Raw genomic sequence first — 21,512 nt, 5'->3', positions numbered from 1 at the left:
AAATACAATTTGATTTAATTTGCAGTGTTTACACAGCGGGAAATGCAGAAGTATTTTCGTTTTAGTTATGATCAACGTGCCAAAAATTGAGGGATACAAAGGTGAAACCACTGATTATGACTATGAGGTTAAACTCCTGGACAACAGTTGTGATTTTCCATTCTACTTGGACCTGTCCTGTTGTTATATGTTGTTTGTTAACATGACAGCAATTTGGGGGGGATTGAGAGCCATTTAGATTAGGCTATTTGATCAGAGAAACCTGCATGATGTAAAACGTGTCCGTCTCATTACAATGTCATACATTTTATCTCCTGCATGTCCTATATCTGTTACATGATCAATGTAAAAAAAATTGACATAACGTTTTTGGAGAGCACCCTGCAGAGGCGCCCTGGGAAAGGACAAGCAAAATATTTTGTGCTCCTGCCTTTGACAAAGTGGACACTGCTTATTAAAAGGCGGCATCAGCGCTGACCTGAAAAGCCCAAATGCCACTGGTTGAGAGAATTTGTCATTGTTGTTTTTGGACAGAATTTTGTGAGGTTTTCAAGGTTGTTGTTGGAGGTGCGTTTTGGCCAGTTTAGCTCAGAAAATGCCGCCCTTGTCAATCTGGATTAATGAAGATAGTTGCTCAACCAAACTCCTTATTTGGTGATCAACGAACGTATTTTGACAATATATCGCTTGCAGAGCTGGTGAATGGGAGTTTACATCGGAGTTTTGTGGCTGGTGTCCCAGTAGATGCACATGTGTTAGCCACTTCTATGGTAGCTCCGAAAAAACTAGCTCAGGATATGTCTTTACATTTGTGTTTTTGGCATGTACTTGCTTAATTAACAACAGTAATTAGATACTAGTTAGCTAGCCATTTTGCCACGTTAAATTGACATTGCAAAGTGTATAGTCTTATTTGCAAGAGTTAAAAGTACGCAACATACTTCACCGCATACCGGAATCTGATTTTCTATGTGGTTCCATAGTGTAGCGGTTATCACGTCTGCTTTACACGCAGAAGGTCCTGGGTTCGAGCCCCAGTGGAACCAAGGTTTTAATTTACGTACATACGTTATGTGATACACTAAAGTATTACTAATGCATGTGTCTATTTAGGTGGTGGCAGCCTACACTATTTTAATACAGAGTTTGCTGTTGATATCCACATAGGTTATTGTGAGTCACTCAGTCAACAAGTAATTGACTGAGTTTACGCCCAAAAGCCTGCAGATGGCGACATTGAGTCGTTTCATTCTACCATCCAAAGGCCGGCTATACACTCGGATCCCTTGTGGACGGTTCGTACATAAAACAATTTCCATTCAGGCTGCAAATGCATCCGTTTCCTCCTTAACTCGATTTAATGGCGAGAAGGCGAGAAAAAAACGGTAAAATATGCATACCATAAAACTTAAATTAAATGCATCTCTGATCAGTGATGGATTTGTTATTATAATGTTTACACTGGTTATACTGGTCACAATAAACAGTGTGGTAGTCCTTTCAACAATTTATTGAGCAAAAGTTGTGTGCATTAGGAAATAAACACCTGGTTCAAATAGAAGTCTATCTCTAATAAGAGTGATTGTGTTCAGTGATTGAAGCAAATAAATGCCTGGGATATTAATTGTAGTTTTTCAGTACTTTCTTTATGAAACACAATTTTCCACAAAAAAAAAAAAATATATATATATTTGTAATGTGCTGAAAGAAAAGGTGTAGGTAGATCTTACAGTGAAATGCTTACTTACAAGCCCTTAATTAACCAACAATGAAGTTCAATAAATAGAGTTAAGAAAATATTTACTAAATAAACTAAAGTAAAAAATGTAATAAAAAGTAACACAATAAAATAATAATAACGAGGCTATATGCAGGGGGTACCGTTACCGAGTCAATGTGCGGGAGTACAGGTTAGTCAAGGGGGGATCAATGTAAATAGTCCGGGTGGCCATTTGATTAAATGTTCAGCAGTCTTATGGCTTGGGGGTAGAAGCTGCTAAGAAGCCATTTGGACCTAGACTTGGCGCTCTGGTACCGCTTGCCGTGCGGTAGCAGAGAGAACAGTCTATGACTAGGGTGACTGGAGTCTTTAACAATTCTTTGGCCCTTCCTCTGACACCGCCTAGTATATAGGTCCTGGATGGCAGGAAGCTTGGCCCCAGTGATGTACTGGGCCATACACACTACCCTCTGTAGCACCTTACGGTCGGATGCCGAGCAGTTGCCATACCAGGCGGTGATGCAACCGGTCAGGATGCTCTCGATGGTGCAGCTGTATTACTTTTTGAGGATCTGGGGACCCATGCGAAATCTTTTCAGTCTCCTGATGAAAAGGTGTTGTCGTGCCCTCTTCACGACTGACTTGGTGTGTTTGGACCATGATAGTTTGTTGGTGATGTGGACACCAAGGAACGTGAAACTCTCGATCTGCCCCGTTGATGAGAATGGGGGCGTGTTCGGCCCTCCTTTTCCTGTAGTCCATGATCATCTCTTTTGTCTTGCTCACATTGAGAGAGATGTTGTTGTCCTGGCAACACACAGCCAGGTCTCTGACCTCACTATAGGCTGTCTCATCGTTGTTGGTCATCAGGCCTACGCTGTTGTGTTGTCAACAAACTTAATGATGGTGTTGGAGTCGTGCTTGGCCACGCAGTCGTGGGTGAACAAGGAGTACAGGAGGGGACTAAGCACGCACCCCTGAGGGGCCCCCGTGTTGAGGATCAGTGTGGCAGAGGTGTTGTTGCCTACCCTTACCACCTGTTACCCCATGTATTTTCGTCTTTACTCCACGCGAATGACAGGGATTTGACAGGGATGTCCCCAAAAATCTACGTGGGTAAGGGCAGTGTGGAGAGCTATTGAGATTACTTAATCTACGGATCTGTTGGAGTGATATGGAGTGGGTCTAGGGTGTCTGGGATGGTAGAGTTAATGTGTGCCACAACCAGCCTCTCAAAGCACTTCATGATTACAGAAGCGAGTGCTACAAGGCGGTAGTCGTTGTGGCATGAAGCCTTAGAGTTCTTGGGGACAGGAATGATGGTGGTCAACTTTAAACATGTGAGGATTATAGACTCGGACAAGGAGAGGTTGAAAATTACCGTTAATATGCCTGCCATCTTTTCTACGCATGCTCTGAGACAGCATGCGTAGAACCTGATTGTTGACCTGATTAAAGACGTTTCTCACGTCAGAGAGTGAGATCATCCAATCCTCTGGGTCAGTGCCCTCACACCCGGCACGTTGTTGTTGTCAAAGTGTGCATAAAATGCATTGTTGGGTAGATCACTGTTGGGTTTTCCTTTGTAATCCGTAATGGACTGTAGCCCCTGCCACATGCGATGGACATCGGCGCATGTGTAGTGTAATTACACCTTATTCCTACAGTATATAGTCCTTTTGCTTGTTTGATGACTCTGCAGAGGTCATAGAGGGACTTCTTATATTCATTCCTGTCCTCGGCCGTAGCCTCAGGGTTGTCTACGATAGCTCTGTGTGTGGTAGCCCTGTCTTTTAGTTTAGCGCAAACCTCAGTGTTAATCCAGGGTTTTTGATTGGGGAAACAGCAAACCCTAACCGTGTGGACAACGTCACTGATGCATTTTGTAATGAAGGCAGTGACGGAGGTGGTTAGCTCGTCAATGTTATCGGCAGTCTCGAAAACATGTTCCAATCAGTGCTAGTAAAGCAGCACAGTCTCTGATTCTGGTGACCATTTCTCAATGGAGCAAGTCACAGGTACTTCCTGTTTGAGTGTCTGCTTGTAAACCGGAAGCAGTATGGAGTCATGATCTGATTTGCCGAATGGAGGAAGAGGGAAGGTCTTGTATGCTTGCTTGTTGGTAGAATAACACTGGTCTAGGATTTTATCGCCCGTAGTGGCGTTGGAGACGTGTTGGAAGCCCGTCTGTAAATAGCCCACCCAACTACCTCATCCTCATATTGTTATTTATTTTTTGCTCCTTTGCACCCCAGTATCTCTACTTGCACATTCATCTTCTGCACATCACTCCAGTGTTTATTTGCTAAATTGTAATTATTTCGCCACTATGGCCTATTTATTGCCTTACCTCCCTAATCTTACTACATTTGCACACACTGTGTATAGACTTTTCTATTATGTTATTGACTGTATGTTTGTTTATCCCATGTGTTTGTGTCGCACTGCTTTGCTTTATCTTGGCCAGGTCGCAGTTGTAAATGGGAACTTGTTCTCAACTGGCGTACCTGGTTAAATAAAGGTGGAAAAAAATATAATAAATGGAGCTAGATTGGAAAAACATAACCTTCAGAAAATATGGAGATGCCGGGGATTGAACCCGGGGCCTCATACATGCGAAGCATGCGCTCTACCACTGAGCTACATCCCCACGTGATACTGTAAAAATAGGTAGTTAAGCAATTTAAACCTAGTTCCTGTAGAGCCTCTGCTATTGAGGATTTTATGTTTTTGAAAACGTCTATTATTCGACATAGCACCTTGTTAATCAGGTTGGTTGGTATGTGATTTATGCATTTAGTCTTTAATTCTACATTCATTGCAATATCTGATGTCAACAACGTCTACAGTGGCGCACAACATAATCATGTTTACGTTAGCTTCTTGATGGCTAACGTTAAATTACGTTGTAGCTAGATTAGCGATGTTTACTGATGTTTGTTGTCAGACAGTGCAATTGCTATTTACCTAAATACTATCCGCTGTTTTGGATGGTAGCCTTTAATCAAAGTAGCTAGCTAAACTGCCTGGTTTTATAATGTTCACGGAATCGTCAACACCTTATAAGAATCGTTCATTATTTATAATATAAGCTGAAACACTTATAAGCTGCGATGGCCGAGTGGTTAAGGCGTTGGACTTGAAATCCAATGGGTTCTTCCCGCGCAGGTTCGAACCCTGCTCGCAGCGGAAAATGGTTTTTTGAATAAATGATCAGTTCTTATAACTGGGGATTATGACGAATAACCCCGTTCACCATGCGAAAAGAATCAGATGTTTTTAGGACATCAGATTGCCCGATCAAACCTTATGCATGTGCTAAAATAGCCGATAGACTGATTGAAAGGTACACGAAATACACTAGCTGAGGAACTCTCATCTCCGTTCTCAATAAAACAAAAAGTGTTTTTTTTTACATTGGATAAAAGTAGAGACTCAGTGCTAGAAAATTGTATACCATACACTACAGTTGAAGAACATTGGGAAAGTAATTCTGCTTTGAAAGTTGATAAACTTCTAACCCCACTTTTGAGAAAATGGTCCGTGAATATTTTGGTATGCCTACTGAAGTATGGAACACCGTTGGGGTCATAAGGCAAGTGGTCAAAACGCGATCTTTTTAATGCCATGTGTGTAAAGTAAGCAGGTGCAGGCGCTAAATTAATGCGTGCACATGTTAAATTAACATCTTCACGCGCTAAATTAATGCCCAAACGCTTCAAATAAGCACTTGCAAATGTGCTTGCAGGCGGTCCAACATGTGCTAAATAAACGGCTGCAAGCGGTCCTACACACGCTAACTTAACTTGTTGTTTAATATGCAAATTTTACCAGCCAATTTCCTTAGCTCCTCCTTTCATTAAATCGGTGTACAGTCAGTTTGATGCAACAACACCACAATTGAAGATGGCGAGAAGGAACTTCCTTATCTGCTGCAAACAGAGCCTAAATGGCTGCACCCGGCTTCTGCTCTCCGATAATCCTGGACTTGATGCCCTTCAGTCCACGTTAACAAGGTTGATTATTTTTAAATACTATTATTACTTAATCATAAAGTTGATCTGCTAGCTAACACAGAAGACGGATCTGTATATGGCTATGCAGCTATGTTCAGGCTCAGACACTGAGACAGCAGTGCAAATAACACAGCTTTTGACAGCTTTATTGCTTTCTCCATGTTTTTGAAATGAAATGTTTTTGAAATGTATAAGCCTTTAAATGACCTGTTACTTCTTCCAACAAGGCTACACGTGTGGCAGAACCTATTCCTGTTCCCCCCCCCACACACACACACCTCTTCTGCACCACTTCCTGTGGCCCCCCTCCACAATTCCCTGAGGCTTGTCGTCCACCTTCACCACACTCTTCTGTTGATGTTGGTGATGACAATGAGTACGTCATCCCTGTAAATAATTCAATGTCATATTACAGGTGAATTGTGGGAAGTATCTGAGCTTTGTTATTCTGAATGTCTCTTTTTTTGTGTGTTGACCTCCAAACACTGCTGAAGTTAATGAGCAGCAAGGTTGACTCTGCTTTTGCCCCTGATGCCGACCAAATTAACGTGATGAGGGCCAATGTTTATGTTTGTTCAATGAGAGGCTTTAAGAGAGCCCGCTTTAATCCGGAGGCAAAAAATAGACATGGTTTTTAGCGATGCTGAAGGAAAAGGGGCAGCTGATGAGTGTTGTCCCTCAAGAGATTTGACTGCTAATGTGCACCATCCATTCCTCTGCAATATTTGAGGGACCTGATTGGCAAAAATGCCTTTCTTGCAACTCTCAAGGTGAGTTACACTTTTACACCAACAAAGACACGTGTGTTTATGGCAATATGTATGACTTGAGTAAGAGACTTGATTTTTGCATGTTATTTAATGTGTCCTATATTTACTGTTTTTCTTCTGTGTGACAGCACTCTATGATGGCGTATACAAGCAGGTGGGCCACATGATTGCTGTCTGTCTGGTACATGGGGGTGTATAGCCACAATTTTTCAGAGGCTATACAGGCAAGTGTGTGGCCTACAACCTCCTGTGCCAGAACTGAAAGAAATTGCGGAATATGACTTCAGAGAGAAGTTGGAGAAGGTAAGTAACTTTATACTGTGATGGATGTTACGTTACTGTTCATTTGCACTAAGTTTGAAAAAAATATTAAGGTTGTAGATGTTCATGAATACTTTTCCACATGGATTTGGTTTCCTTTTGTTGGCAGGCAATCTTTTTTAAGGGTAGGGATAATCAGTTTAATGCTTTGCTAATTTGTCCCAAAACACTGTTTATTGAACTAAGATCCAGTTAGTACAAACTGTTAACGAGGCACAGGAAGTGGTCATGTTGGGTTCAGTGCTATACATTTGTACATTGGAGAGGGATGCCCTGGTGGTGTCAGCCACAAAGTTCGGCTTAGAAAGCAGCCTACTGGATGATCTTGAGCAGTAAGTTTCCATATATCTAAGGAATCTCATAAGTTTAGCTAATAAATTCTTCAGGGCAAATTCATTATGTGACTTGTTTTACTTTATAGTTTCAAAGAGGGTCTGGAGTGTCTAGGTCTCCTGCCTTGCATGAATAGACACTCAAGCCTCTTCAGAGAGGTTTTCATCTACGCTGAGAAGCCTCTTTTGGTCAAAGACATAGCTTCTCTCTTCAAAGCAGAGCACTCCCCACCTGGTACAGAAGAGCAATAGAGAGCAGAGACATATTTCTGGAGGGACTGGCTGCTGGAGGTGGAAGGTTAGAAGCAAAACCATCATTATTGAAGTAACACGGCCCACATCAGTAAAATATATCACCTAATCACTCACAACTGTGGGACAGCATTTTATAGCCTTATTCTTCCATGGGCCCCCTAAGAACATAATAGATATATTAAATCCCAAACTACTTTCACTTAGAGTATTGTGTTCTCCAATAAGTGTTACTTATGGACTTTTAATGTCCCTTTAACCATGGAGAAGGTATTCATTTTGACTTCGGGGGCTTCAGCATTCCTAAACTGGGATTGCCAGTGGAGCCACAGCTACAGTTCTATCTGCTACCACACGGCAAGTGGTACCGGAGCGCAAAGTCTAGGTCCAAGAGGCTTCTAAACAGATTCTACCCCCAAGCCAAAAGACTACTGAACATCTAATCAAATGGCTACCCAGACTATTTACTATTATCTATGCATAGTCACTTTATCTCTACCTACATGTATATATTAACTCTACTAACCGGTGCCACCGCACATTGACTCTGTACCGGTATCCCCTGTATATAGTCTCGCTATTGTTATTTTACTGCTGCTCTTTAATTAAAAAATATATATAAGCTGCATTGTTGGTTAAAGGCTTGTAAGTAAGCATTTCACATTTCACCTGTTGTATTCGGCGCATGTGACAAATACAATTTGATTTGATTGAAAGGGAATTCATTTAAGGGGAATTATCCAAAATGTTTATTGCAGGACTACCTAGTAAGTTTAGAATACTGCAGCCAATGTTAATTGGTGATGTGTCCCAAAAGGATTGATATTATGAAAGTTTCTGACAGGATTGTCCATCAGCAACAAAAAAAAGTTGTGTTGGGAAAGTTTTCATAAACATTACAACCAACCAGAATCAATTGGACACAGTAATACATAATGCAGCTTTAATATTTAAATAAATGTATGATTTCTTAGAGTGGGTAAAGTGAGCATTATGCAAAGTAGTTAAGTCAGGGTATGTCAAGGGACTATGTTACAATATGTCCCATGTTACCGTAAATATGGACAATTCATTTACATGTGTTATGGCAATAAAAACAGGCACTGTAGTTGGTACATAGGTCGTGGTGCAGCAAGTTGATGAGGGTAGTGGAGAAGCACAAGTGGGACTTTGAGTAAAGTGACTGAGGGCAGAAAAGGGTATCAGGTTGCCCAGGAACTTGAAGCTGCTGATCATCTCCATGTTAATGTACAGTAGATGGGAGAATGGTCAAGTATCACATCTAATTTGTTTTGCTGAGACTGGTGTCCTATCACCTTTATGTCAGACCCCACAGCTCCTTCATGTACTCATGATCACTGGTGATCAGGTGTACCATGGTAGTGTCGTCAGCATGTTGAGGTGTTCGGTCCATTCTGGGGATACACATTCTTGTGATAATGTAAAAAATCGAATTTGTTATTACAGGGTTTTCAACCAGAGCCCTGAGTCTGCTAACCAGTTTGTGGGTCAGGATGGTGTTGAAAGCAGAGCTATAAAAGAAAATCAAATCAAATGTATCAAATCAAATTTATTTGTCACATACACATGGTTAGCAGGTGTTAATGCAAGTGTAGCGAAATGCTTGTGCTTCTAGTTCCGACCATGCAGTAATATCTAACAAGTAATATAACCTAACAATTTCACAACAACTACCTTATACACACAAGTGTAAAGGTATGAATACGAATATGTACATAAAAATCTATAAATGAGTGATGGCCGAACGGCATAGGCAAGATGCAGTAGATGGTATAGAGTACAGTATATACATATGAGATGAGTAATGTAGGGTATGAAAACATTATATAAAGTGGCATAGTTTAAAGTGGCTAGTGATACATTTAATTACATCAAGATGGCAAGATGCAGTAGATGGTATAGCGTACAGTATATACATATGAGATGAGTAATGTATGGTAAGTAAACATTATATATATAAAGTGGCTAGTGATAAATTGATTACATAAATTTTTCCATTATTAAAGTGGCTGTAGTTGAGTCAGTATGTTGGGAGCAGCCACTCAATGTTCGTGATGGCTGTTTAACAGTCTGATGGCCTTGAGATAGAAGCTGTTTTTCAGTCTCTCGGTCCCCGCTTTGATGCACCTGTACTGACCTCGCCTTCTGGATGATAGCGGGGTGAACAGGCAGTGGCTCGGGTGGTTGTTGTCCTTGATTATCTTTTTGGCCTTCCTGTGACATCGGGTGGTGTAGGTGTCCTGGAGGGCAGGTAGTTTGCACCCGGTGATGCCTTGTGCAGACCTCACTAACCTCTGGAGAGCCTTCCGGTTATGGGCGGAGCAGCTGCCGTACCAGGCGGTGATACAGCCTGACAGGATGCTCTCAATTGTGCATCTGTAAAAGTTTGAGTGTTTTTGGTGACAAGCCCGAATTTCTTCAGCCTCCTGAGGTTGAAGAGGCGCTGCTGCGCCTTCTTCACCACGCTGTCTGTGTGGGTGGACCATTTCAGTTTGTCCGTGATGTGTACGCCGAGGAACTTAAAACTCTCCACCCTCTCCACTACTGTCCCGTCAATGTAGATAGGGGGCTGCTCCCTCTGCTGTTTCCTGAAGTCCACGATCATCTCCTTTGTTTTGTTGACATTGAGTGTGAGGTTATTTTCCTGACACCACACTCCGAGGGCCCTCACCTCCTCCCTGTAGGCCGTCTCGTCGTTGTTGGTAATCAAGCCTACCACTGTAGTGTCATCTGCAAACTTGCACTCCTATGTATGTAAAAAGGTATAATTGACATTTGTTTGGACAATAGGTAAACTGGAGTTGGTCCAGTGAAATTTTTGCTACCATGTGCTACATGATATGTATTGTTCCGGTTTTTAAAATCGATATCGACTGGGCTGCAGTGTAGATGGAAGAAGCTTATACAGTGAGGGAAAAAAGTATTTGATCCCCTGCTGATTTTATACGTTTGCCCACTGACAAAGAAATGATCAGTCTATAATTTTAATGGTAGGTTTATTTGAACAGTGAGAGACAGAATAACAACAAAAAAAATTCAGAAAAACGCATGTCAAAAATGTTATAAATTGATTTGCATTTTAATGAGGGAAATAAGTATTTGATCCCCTCTCAATCAGAAAGATTTCTGGCTCCCAGGTGTCTTTTATACAGGTAACGAGCTGAGATTAGGAGCACACTCTTAAAGGGAGTGCTCCTAATCTCAGCTTGTTACCTGTATAAAAGACACCTGTCCACAGAAGCAATCAATCAGATTCCAAACTCTCCACCATGGCCAAGACCAAAGAGCTCTCCAAGGATGTCAGGGACAAGATTGTAGACCTACACAAGGCTGGAATGGGCTACAAGACCATCGCCAAGCAGCTTGGTGAGACGGTGACAACAGTTGGTGCGATTATTTGCAAATGAAAGAAACACAAAAGAACTGTCAATCTCCCTCGGCCTGGGGCTCCATGCAAGATCTCACCTCGTGGAGTTGCAATGATCATGAGAACGGTGAGGAATCAGCTCAGAACTACACGGGAGGATCTTGTCAATGATCTCAAAGCAGCTGGGACCATAGTCACCAGGAAAACAATTGGTAACACACTACGCCGTGAAGGACTGAAATCCTGCAGCGCCCGCAAGGTCCCCCTGCTCAAGAAAGCACATATACATGCCCGTCTGAAGTTTGCCAATGAACATCTGAACGATTCAGAGGACAACTGGGTGGAAGTGTTGTGGTCAGGTGAGACCAAAATGGAGCTCTTTGGCATCAACTCAACTCGCCGTGTTTGGTGGAGGAGGAATGCTGCCTATGACCCCAAGAACACCATCCCCACCGTCAAACATGGAGGTGGAAACATTATGCTTTGGGGGTGTTTTTCTGCTAAGGGGACAGGACAACTTCACTGCATCAAAGGGACGATGGATGGGGCCATGTACCGTCAAATCTTGGGTGAGAACCTCCTTCCCGCAGCCAGGGCATTGAAAATGGGTCGTGGATCGGTATTCCAGCATGACAATGACCCAAAACACACGGCCAAGGCAACAAAGGAGTGGCTCAAGAAGAAGCACATTAACCCCTGTGCGGCCTCATCCAGCGAAAATTCATATCGCCATTAGCATAACAAATTTTTTTTTTTTTTTTTTCAAATTATATCGTTTTATAGATACACCTCTCCTGAATCGAACCACGTTGTCCGATTTCAAAAAGGCTTTACAGCAAAAGCAAAACATTAGATTATGTTAGAGGAGTATATCGTAAAAGTAGCCACATAGCCATTTTCCGACCAACCACATGCATCACAAATAACCAAAAAACAGCTAAATGCAGCACTAACCTTTGACAATCTTCATCAGATGACACACCTAGGACATCATGTTACACAATACATGCATTCTTTTGTTCGATAAAGTTCATATTTATATATAAAAACAGCATTTTACATCGGTGCGTAACGTTGACTAACTATTTTCCCTCAAATGCATCCGATGAAACAGAGCTCCAATTTACTAAATTACTATTCGAAAACATTTTTAAAATGTAATATTGTCATTCTAAGATTTATAGATGAATATCTCTTGAAAGCACCTGTAATGCCAGATTTAAAATTAACTTTACTGGGTAATCATACTTTGCGATGAAAGGGGATGCGATACTCTGAAAAATAGGCTACCGTTACAGGTCAGCGCCATCTTGGAACAATCGCATATCACATCTAGTCTTGTATACTATTGTCAATAATCCCTTACCTTTGGTTGTCTTCATCAGAAAGCACTTCCAGGAATCCCAGGTCCACAACAAATGTATTTTCGTTCCAAAAAATTACTCCTTTATGTTCCAAGAGCTTGTTCTTGTTAGTGTGTCTGAAGGCTGATCAAAATGCTCCATCGGCCGCGGGACAGCCATTTCGAGAAAATGCATTTTTTTCCCATTTAGGTTCGTTCAAACATGTCAAACGTTGTATAACATAAATCTTCAGGGCGTTTTTCAACAAGAGAGCCAATAAGATTCGAGGGGGACGATTGCATTGTGTTTCAAAACGTTTCGAAAGGGGAGGGTAACCAGGGGCGCCGGCGTCATAATGGTGATGGCCCTCTCCATGTGATCACGTTCCACAGCGTCTCATTCATTCAGTTTTAACAGTAGGAGACTCAAACCACTTTGTAAAGACTGGGGACATCTAGTGGAAGCAATAGGAAGTGCTCAATGAACCATAGCTCACGGTGTGATTAATAGGCAACGTGATGAAGTTGAGTTCGCAATTCAGAATTCCACTTCCTGTTTCGATCTGTCTCGGGGTTTTGACTGCCATATGAGTTCTGTTATACTCACAGACACCATTCAAACAGTTTTAGAAACTTTAGGGTGTTTTCTATCCACAAGTATTAATTATATGCATATCCTAGCTTCTGAGTTTGAGTAGTAGGCCGTTTAAAATGGGCACGAATTTTTTTCAAAATGCGCTGTGGCGCCCCCTATCCTAGGCGACCGTCAAGAGGTTATTAAGGTCCTGGAGTGGCCTAGCCAGTCTCCAGACCGTAATCCCATAGAAAATCTGTGGAGGGAGCTGAAGGTTCGAGTTGCCAAACGTCAGCCTCGAAACCTTAATGACTTGGAGAAGATCTGCAAAGAGGAGTGGGACAAAATCCCTCCTGAGATGTGTGCAAACCTGGTGGCCAACTACAAGAAACGTCTGACCTCTGTGATTGCCAACAAGGGTTTTGCCACCAAGTACTAAGTCATGTTTTGCAGAGGGGTCAAATACTTATTTCCCTCATTAAAATGCAAATCAATTTATTAGCTGTGGCTCAGTTGGTAGAGCATGGTGTTTGCAACGCCAGCGTGGTGTGTGCAAAGCCAGGTTTGTGGGTTTGATTCCCACGGGGGCCAGTACAAAAAAGAAATGCATGAAATGAAATGAAATGTATGCATTCACTACTGTAAGTCGCTCTGGATAAGAGCGTCTGTAAAATGTAAATGTAAATAAAAACATTTACATGCGTTTTTCGGGATTTTTTTAATGTTATTCTGTCTCTCACTTTTGAAATAAACCTACCATTAAAATTATAGACTGATCATTTCTTTGTCAGTGGGGAAACGTACAAAATCAGCAGGGAATCAAATACTTTTTTCCCTCACTGTATATCGTACTTCCGGCGCCGACAGAGATGGCCGCCTCACTTCGCGTTCTTTGGAAGCTATGCAGTATTTTTTTTAATGTATTATTTCTTACACTGTTACCCCAGGAAATCTTAAATATTGTTACATACAGCCGGGAGGAACTATTGGATATAAGAGCAACGTCAACTTACCTACATTATGACCAGGAATACGACTTCCCCGAAGCGGATCCTCTGTTTGGGCCACCAACCAGGACAATGGATCGGATCCCAGCAGGCGACCCAAAACAACGGCATTGCAGAAGGGGCAGACGGAGCGGTCTTCTGGTCAGGCTCTGTAGACGGCCACATCGCCCACCGCTCCCAAGTATACTCCTCGCCAATGTCCAGTCTCTTGACAACAAGGTAGATGAAATTCGAGCAAGGGTTGCCTTCCAGAGAGACATCAGAGATTGTAACATTCTCTGTATTACGGAAACATGGCTCACTCAGGATACGTTATCAGAGTCGGTACAGTCACCTGGTTTCTTCACGCATCGCGCCGACAGAAACAAACATCTCTCTGGCAAGAGACTCTTATGATTAAGAGTCGTGGTGTGATCATAACAACATACAGGATCTCAAGTCCTTTTGTTCACCTGAACTAGAATTCCTTACAATCAAATGCCGACCGCATTATCTACCAAGAGAATTCTCTTCGATTATAATCACAGTCGTGTACATCCGAACCCCCCCCCAAGCAGACACCTCGACGGCCCTGAAAGAACTTCATTGGACTGTATATAAACTGGAAACCGCATATCCTGAGGCTGCATTTATTGTATTTGGGGATTTTAACAGGGCTAATCTGAAAACAAGACTCCCTAAATTGTATCAGCATATCGAATGCGCAACCCGGGCTGGAAAAATTCTGGACCATTGTTACTCTAACTTCCGCAACGCATACAAAGCCCTCCCTCGCTGTCGTTTCGGCAAATCTGACCACGACTCAATTTTGTTGCTCCCAGTCTATAGACAGAAACTAAAACAGGAAACGCCCGTGCTCAGGTCTGTTCAATGCTGGTCCGACCAATCTGATTCCATGCTTCAAGATTGCTTCAATCACGTGGACTGGGATATATTCCCGATAGCGTCGAACAACAACATTGATGTATACGCTGATTCGGTGAGCGAGTTTATTAGCAAGTGCATCGGTGATGTTGTACCCACGGCGACCATTAAAACCTTCCCCAACCAGAAACCGTGGATTGATAGCAGCATTCGCGCAAAACTGAAAGCTCGAACCACAGGGCAAGGCGACCGGAAACATGACCGAATACAAACAGTGTAGCTATTCCCTCCGCAAGGCAATCAAACAAGCTAAGTGTCAGTATAGAGACAAAGTAGAGTCGCAATTCAACGGCTCAGACACAAGAGGTATGTGGCAGGGTCTACAGTCAATCACGGACTACAAAAAGAAAACCAGTCCCATCACGGACCCCGATGTCTTGCTCCCAAACAAACTAAACAACTTCTTTGCTCGCTTTGAGGACAATACAGTGCCACCAACACAGCCTGCTACCAAAACCTGCGGACTCTCCTTCACCGTAGCCAACGTGTGTCACAGCATCATCGGAATGAGCTTGTTGTCATTGCCTGCAATCTCAACGCTGTGCGTTACAGGGAAGACATCCTCCTCCCTCATGTGCTACCTTTCCTGCAGGCTCATCCTGACATGACCCTCCAGGATGACAATGCCACCAGCCATACTGCTCATTCTGTGGGTGATTTCCTGCAAGACAGGAATGTCAGTGTTCTGCCATGGCCAACGAAGAGCCAGGATCTCAATCCCATTGAGCATGTCTGGGACCTGTTGGATGTGAGGGCTAGTGCCTTTCCCCCCCAGAAATGTCCGAGAACTTGCAGGTGCCTTGGTAGAAGAGTGGGGTAACATCTCACAGCAAGAACTGGCAAATCTGGTGCAGTCCATGAGGAGGAGATGCACTGCACTACTTAATGCAGCTGGTGGCCACACCAGATACTGACTGTTACTTTTGAATTTGACCCCCCCTCTGTTCAGGGACACATTATTAAATTTCTGTTAGTCACATGTCTGAGGAACTTGTTCAGTTTATGTCTCAGTTGTTGAATGTTGTTATGTTCATGGAAATATTTACACATGTTAAGTTTGCTGAAAATAAATGCAGTTGACAGTGACAGGAAGTTTCTTTTTTGCTGAGTTTAGTTAAATTTGTAACATGTCTGTGGAACTGTGGAACCACTTTTTTAGTGGTTTTTAGTGGTTTTTCATAGACAGATTTGAAAGCCAGATCAGTGATTATTTGATTAATTGTTCAGCAGTCTTATGGCTTGGGGATAGAAGTTGTAAGTGGGTCTTATGGTTATGGATGGCTTATATTTAGCCTTGGTATAACTTCACAATACCTGCATTCATTAGATTATTGCTGTTTGAAATGCAGTGTATTTGACATTTAATTAAAATGCTTTTTTAGGAATCGGCCATAAATTTGAAAAAAATCTCGATTTTTAGGCCATATCGCCCAGCCCTATAAGTCAACTGATTTGACACACACACACATTTATTCTACTTTGTGTTTCACCTAACCTCATGACCAAAAACACACATTGCTCTAAATGTCATAACCTTCTGAAGTCTTCAGATGTGTTATGTGGACTGTGTCAATGTACATTCCATAGAAAGTGCACCCCTATTGATAAAGCTAACACAAATGTATGGTTGTATTGGACATGTGAGGCATGCACTTCTATGTTTCTGTTCCACTCCTGAGTGGCGCAGCGCTCTAAGGTAATGCATCTCAGTGCTAAAGGCGTCACTACAGACCCTGGTTTGATTCCAGGCTGTATCACAACCGGCCGTGATTGGGAGTCCCATAGGGCGGCACACAATTGGCTCAGCATCCTCCGGGTTAGGGTTTGGCCATGGGTAGGCTGTCATTGTAAATAAGAATTTGTTCTTAACTAGCTTGCCTGGTTAAATAGGTTAAACAAATATATATTAAAAAAATATCTCTCTTAGTTGGGCAGAATATCAACCCTGATAACATGGTCTTTAACCCGTTAGCTATTAATGAAGCCAAGGATATCAACCCTGATAACATGGTCTCTAACCCGTTAGATATTAATGAAGCCAAGGATATCAACCCTGATAACATGGTCTTTAACCCATTAGATATTAATGAAGCCAAGGATATCAACCCTGATAACATGGTCTTTAACCCATTAGATATTAATGAAGCCAAGGATATCAACCCTGATAACATGGTCTTTAACCCATTAGATATTAATGAAGCCAAGGATATCAACCCAGATAACATGGTCTCTAACCCGTTAGATATTAATGAAGCCAAGGATATCAAACCTGATAACATGGTCTTTAACCCATTAGATATTAATGAAGCCAAGTATATCAACCCTGATAACATGGTCTCTAACCCATTAGATATTAATGAAGCCAAGGATGTCAACCCTGATAACATGGTCTTTAACCCGTTAGATATTAATGAAGCCAAGGATGTCAACCCTGATAACATGGTCTTTAACCCGTTAGATATTAATGAAGCCAAGGATATCAACTCTGATAACATGGTCTTTAACCCATTAGATATTTATGAACCTAATGAGAAATATAATGATTGTGTTGAGCCAGATTAGAATTTCCTGAGATTTACCAGAGATGAGGCTATCACTTGTGATTACTATAATGTTAAGCAATTTAACAATCTGTGTTGCAGTTTTTTATCTAATAACAAGTCAAACTTATTTTCTTCCTTTCATTTGAACTTTTGCAGTCTTCCTAAAAATCATGACCACCATATTCATTATCTGTTTTCTCTCAATCATGATTCTTCCATTGTTGCCCTTTCAGAAATCTGGTTGACTGAAGAGACAACCATGCTTTATAACATGTCTCCTTATAATGCGTTTCACCACTGTACAACATCAAGAGTGGGAGGAGGAGTGTCCATTTTTGTTCATAAATGTTTTAAATTCTTTGTAAGAGAGCACATCGCACTTACATCTGATAACATTGGTGTTGAATCTCTTTTCATAGAAATTCCCTCTGGTAAATGTTTTGGTGGTAAAAAAGTTGAAAGTGGATGCATCTATCCCGATTCTGACATTGGTAGTTTCATTGATATCCTGGCATCAACCTTCGATTTGATTAATAATGAAGCTCAAATGTGTTTTCTATTGGGTGATAACAACATAAACTTATTTAAAAGTCTGAACCAATCACTGACAATATTCCCTCTAATATTTTCCAGCACTAAACAAATTTCAGGTCTGCTCAGCACAAACTTGAGCCTTGTGAAAATTCTGTGCAACTTCTGATGCGCGTTTACTGTGAAAACTGAGTCTGTACCCGCTTTAAGTTACAGTTATAACAGTGGCCAAGTAGGCTACTGTGGCTATTTGATCATTTGTAGGCCTATCAGAGTGGCCTACCATCAAAAACAAAGGAGAAAATGCTTCTCATAACATTTAACATGGAAATAGCTGATCTATCATTCAGCCTACAGTAGCAGCCAATGTATGGTGTTCAATGTAGGCCTACATTCAATGAGACTTTTGAGGGAAAAAAACATGTACACATTAACATTAACCTGTTTATCCACTTGTCCTTCAGACAAGGAGATGACTGAAAATGTTATATTGTTTGATGCAAGAAACTACTTTACAAAATAAAATGCATTATTATTCCCATACAATTATTACAGTGAATCAATCAAATGATGCTACCCTCTACCTATTGGCTACTTAGCTTATTCATGCCTGTCTCAAAATATAGCACTTCCCCTTTAAGACAAAAAAAAGCTCTTCATCTGACTTGCTTTTGAATGATGGCTGGAAATGCACACATTTTGTGCTCTTGTAGGAAGCAACCACTACCCCATTGCTGACTAGAAATTAGCTATAACTGGGCTGATAACTCACTAACTAGCAAATAATTTGAACAAATGTACACACGTGACTACATGCAGGTCTTGCTTTAATTTCAAATCAAGTGCATCTACTCGTGACCACTTGTGATGTCAACACAGTCCAGTTCAAAGTGAATGGCACAGTCCATATATGGCAATGGTCTATTTGCATATAGGGATACTGCCTCCCTGATTGGTTATGGCGTACCGGTCTGTGTAGAGTATGTACCTAAATTGTACCAGTCAATGTAATAGAATCCTACGCCAATGTGCTCTGCCTACAAGAAAATCCCATAGTTAGTTTTGTTTTAACTAAAGGGGAAAACTAGAAAGTTGAGTTAAGTTCAATCTTGTGCTTCTCTGCACGGGCCAATATTTCTTCTGGATGGCAGTCCTGGGTGAGCTGCGTGTTAGAGGGAACATTGCTCATTGACATCTGACTTGTTGAATACTTTATACTCCATCTATCTGTATTCACTCATCTATAAGACCACAGAGTGAATACTTTATACTCCATCTATCTGTATTCCCTCATCTATAAGACCACAGAGAGACCAGTTCATCGGACTTGTTGAATACTTTATACTCCATCTATCTGTATCCCCTCATCTATAAGACCACAGACTGACCAGTTCATCTGTATTCCCTCATCTATAAGACCAGACTGACCAGTTCATCTGTATTCCCTCATCTATAAGACCAGACTGACCAGTTCATCTGTATTCCCTCATCTATAAGACCACAGACTTACCAGTTCATCTGTTGTCAAGGCTGGCTCAAGGAAGCAGGAGAGGTAGAGTCAAGCGCAGGAGACAGTAAATTCTTGAACACACTTTAATTCGTATGTACAAAAATAAAGATAGTCCAAACACGGTAGGGCAGGGCGTCAAACAGTATTGCGCTCCAAAACCCTTGTAGACGTCAAAAAATGGGACGCAGCCCATAAATACCTCTGCGGTGATAAAACACAAAACCAACCACAGGCAGAGGGAAAAAACACACGTTCCTCAAGATACCACAAAACCTGACAAGGAACATAATCACGCACAAACACAGACATACCTCGCTAACCTAAATAACCCCCCCTACTAATAACTAACCCAAAACAGGTGCGTGCCTACCTAGACCTAACCAACAGAAAGTGAAACAAAAAGGATCGATGGCAGCTAGTAGGCCGGCGACGACGACCGCCGAGCGCCGCCCGGTCGAGGACGCCCCGGAGGGCGAGGCGCAGGGCGATCCGGATGGAGGCTGTGGAACTCCCGGATGAGCACTGGGTCCAATATGTCCTCCACCGGTACCCAGCACCTCTCCTCCGGGCCGTACCCCTCCCAGTCCACGAGGTACTGCAGGCCCCTCGCCCGGCGTCTGGAGTCCAAGAGACCAGACTGTGTACGCCGGGGGCCCCCCGATGTCCAGGGGGGGTGGAGGGACCTCCCGCACCTCATTTTCCTGCAGCGGACCAGCTACCACCGGCCTGAGGAGAGACACATGAAACGAGGGGTTAATACGATAATAAGAAGGAAGTTGTGATCTGTAACACACCTCGTTTATTCTCCTCAGGACTTTAAATGGCCCCACAAACCGCGGACCCAGCTTCCGGCAGGGCAGGCGGAGGGGCAGGTTCCGGGTCGAGAGCCAGACTCTCCCCTGGGGTAAACACGGGGGCCTCGCTGCGGCGCCGGTCAGCGCTCGACTTTTGTCGTTCCCTGGCTCGTTCCAGGGATTCCTGCACAGCGTCCCAGGTATTCCCTCATCTATAAGACCACAGACTGACCAGTTCATCTGTATTCCCTCATCTATAAGACCACAGAGTGACCAGTTCATCTGTATTCCCTCATCTATAAGACTGCAGAGTGACCAGTTCATCTGACTTGTTGAATACTTTATGCTCCATATATCTGTATCCCTTCATCTATAAGACCACAGACTGACCAGTTTATCTGTATACCCTTATTGATAATAGTTTGACTAATTCTTTAAATAATGTGGCTAATACAGGTATACTTTATACTGACATTTCTGAACACTTTCCAATTTGACACTTCTCTTTGGCAGCTGGAAATTAACAGATGGGAATGATGAGTAGCATTAAATGTAGAATATTTAACTAAAGTAATTATGAGTGCTTTAAGATGTTGATTGATCGCATTTCATAGGACATTTTTTATAATCAGGCTGATGTGGAGTATCAGACTTTTCTCCCACCTTTCCATTGTGTATTTCACCACTGCTTTCCCTTAGTTAAACTATGTAAGAGAGCAGCAGAAGGGTTCTGGAAACATTGGTTTTACAACCGGTCTCAAAAAAAGCCTCAGTTAAAAAAAACAAGCTGTATAAAATGTTTCTCACAAATCCCTCTCCCCTACATTCGGAAAATTACAAAAAGAAAAAGAACAAATTTTCCCACTTACTTCGGATATCTCAAAAATATATTTTACTAACAAATCCCAAGTATCCTTGAATAAAGTCGACTTGGAAAATCACCAATCAACTGTTAAATAAGAAAAATACATTTACAACTATACCACCTCAATTTATTGTTGGAAATAAGACCTATGGTGTTCCTGATGTTATTTCATATGAATTTAATAACTTTTTTGCGAATGTGGGTTCCTCTCTGTTAAAGATAAGAGAGAACTGATGGAAATCCCTTGAATTACATTAAGGGACATTTCCCTTTTCTAATTCAGTTTGATCCTCCTGGTGTAATGGAGGTGATGGAGGTAGTTGGTAACTTAAAGATATCAGCATCAGGTCATGATAAGATAGTTGCTTCTTTGGTGAAATCAGTGTCTTTTTCATTTACTGAGCCTCTAAAGTATATCTTCACCAAATCAATGCAAACTAGTATTGTTCCTAAAGATTGAAAATTCCCAAAAGTTATCCCCCTCTATAAATCTGGGGATCCAAGATCTTTTACAAATTATTGCCCAATATCTGTACTACCATGTTTTTCTAAAATCCTAGAAATATTAGTGTATAAGAGAATGTTGAAACATTTAAATCAACACTGTATTCTATATGAGCACC

The 21,512-nt window shown here is 41.9% G+C and overlaps 3 non-coding genes across 3 annotated transcripts; 2 read left to right on the top strand and 1 right to left on the bottom strand.

The window, feature by feature from the left end:
* Nucleotides 1–973: 973 nt before the first annotated feature.
* Nucleotides 974–1,046, top strand: trnav-uac (transfer RNA valine (anticodon UAC)). The gene has a single exon. It is a non-coding gene; the product is annotated as a tRNA-Val (tRNA).
* A 3,252-nt stretch (nucleotides 1,047–4,298) lies between these two features.
* On the bottom strand, nucleotides 4,299–4,370 carry trnaa-cgc (transfer RNA alanine (anticodon CGC)). Its single transcript has one exon. It is a non-coding gene; the product is annotated as a tRNA-Ala (tRNA).
* Nucleotides 4,371–4,827: 457 nt separating this feature from the next.
* Nucleotides 4,828–4,909, top strand: trnas-uga (transfer RNA serine (anticodon UGA)). Its single transcript has one exon. It is a non-coding gene; the product is annotated as a tRNA-Ser (tRNA).
* Nucleotides 4,910–21,512: the final 16,603 nt, after the last annotated feature.

Source organism: Salmo salar, chromosome ssa04 (assembly GCF_905237065.1).
Source record: "Salmo salar chromosome ssa04, Ssal_v3.1, whole genome shotgun sequence".
Classification (NCBI taxonomy): domain Eukaryota; kingdom Metazoa; phylum Chordata; class Actinopteri; order Salmoniformes; family Salmonidae; genus Salmo; species Salmo salar.
The sequence above is the reverse complement of the archived record's forward strand: the minus strand, read 5'-3'. Positions and strand labels throughout refer to the sequence as shown.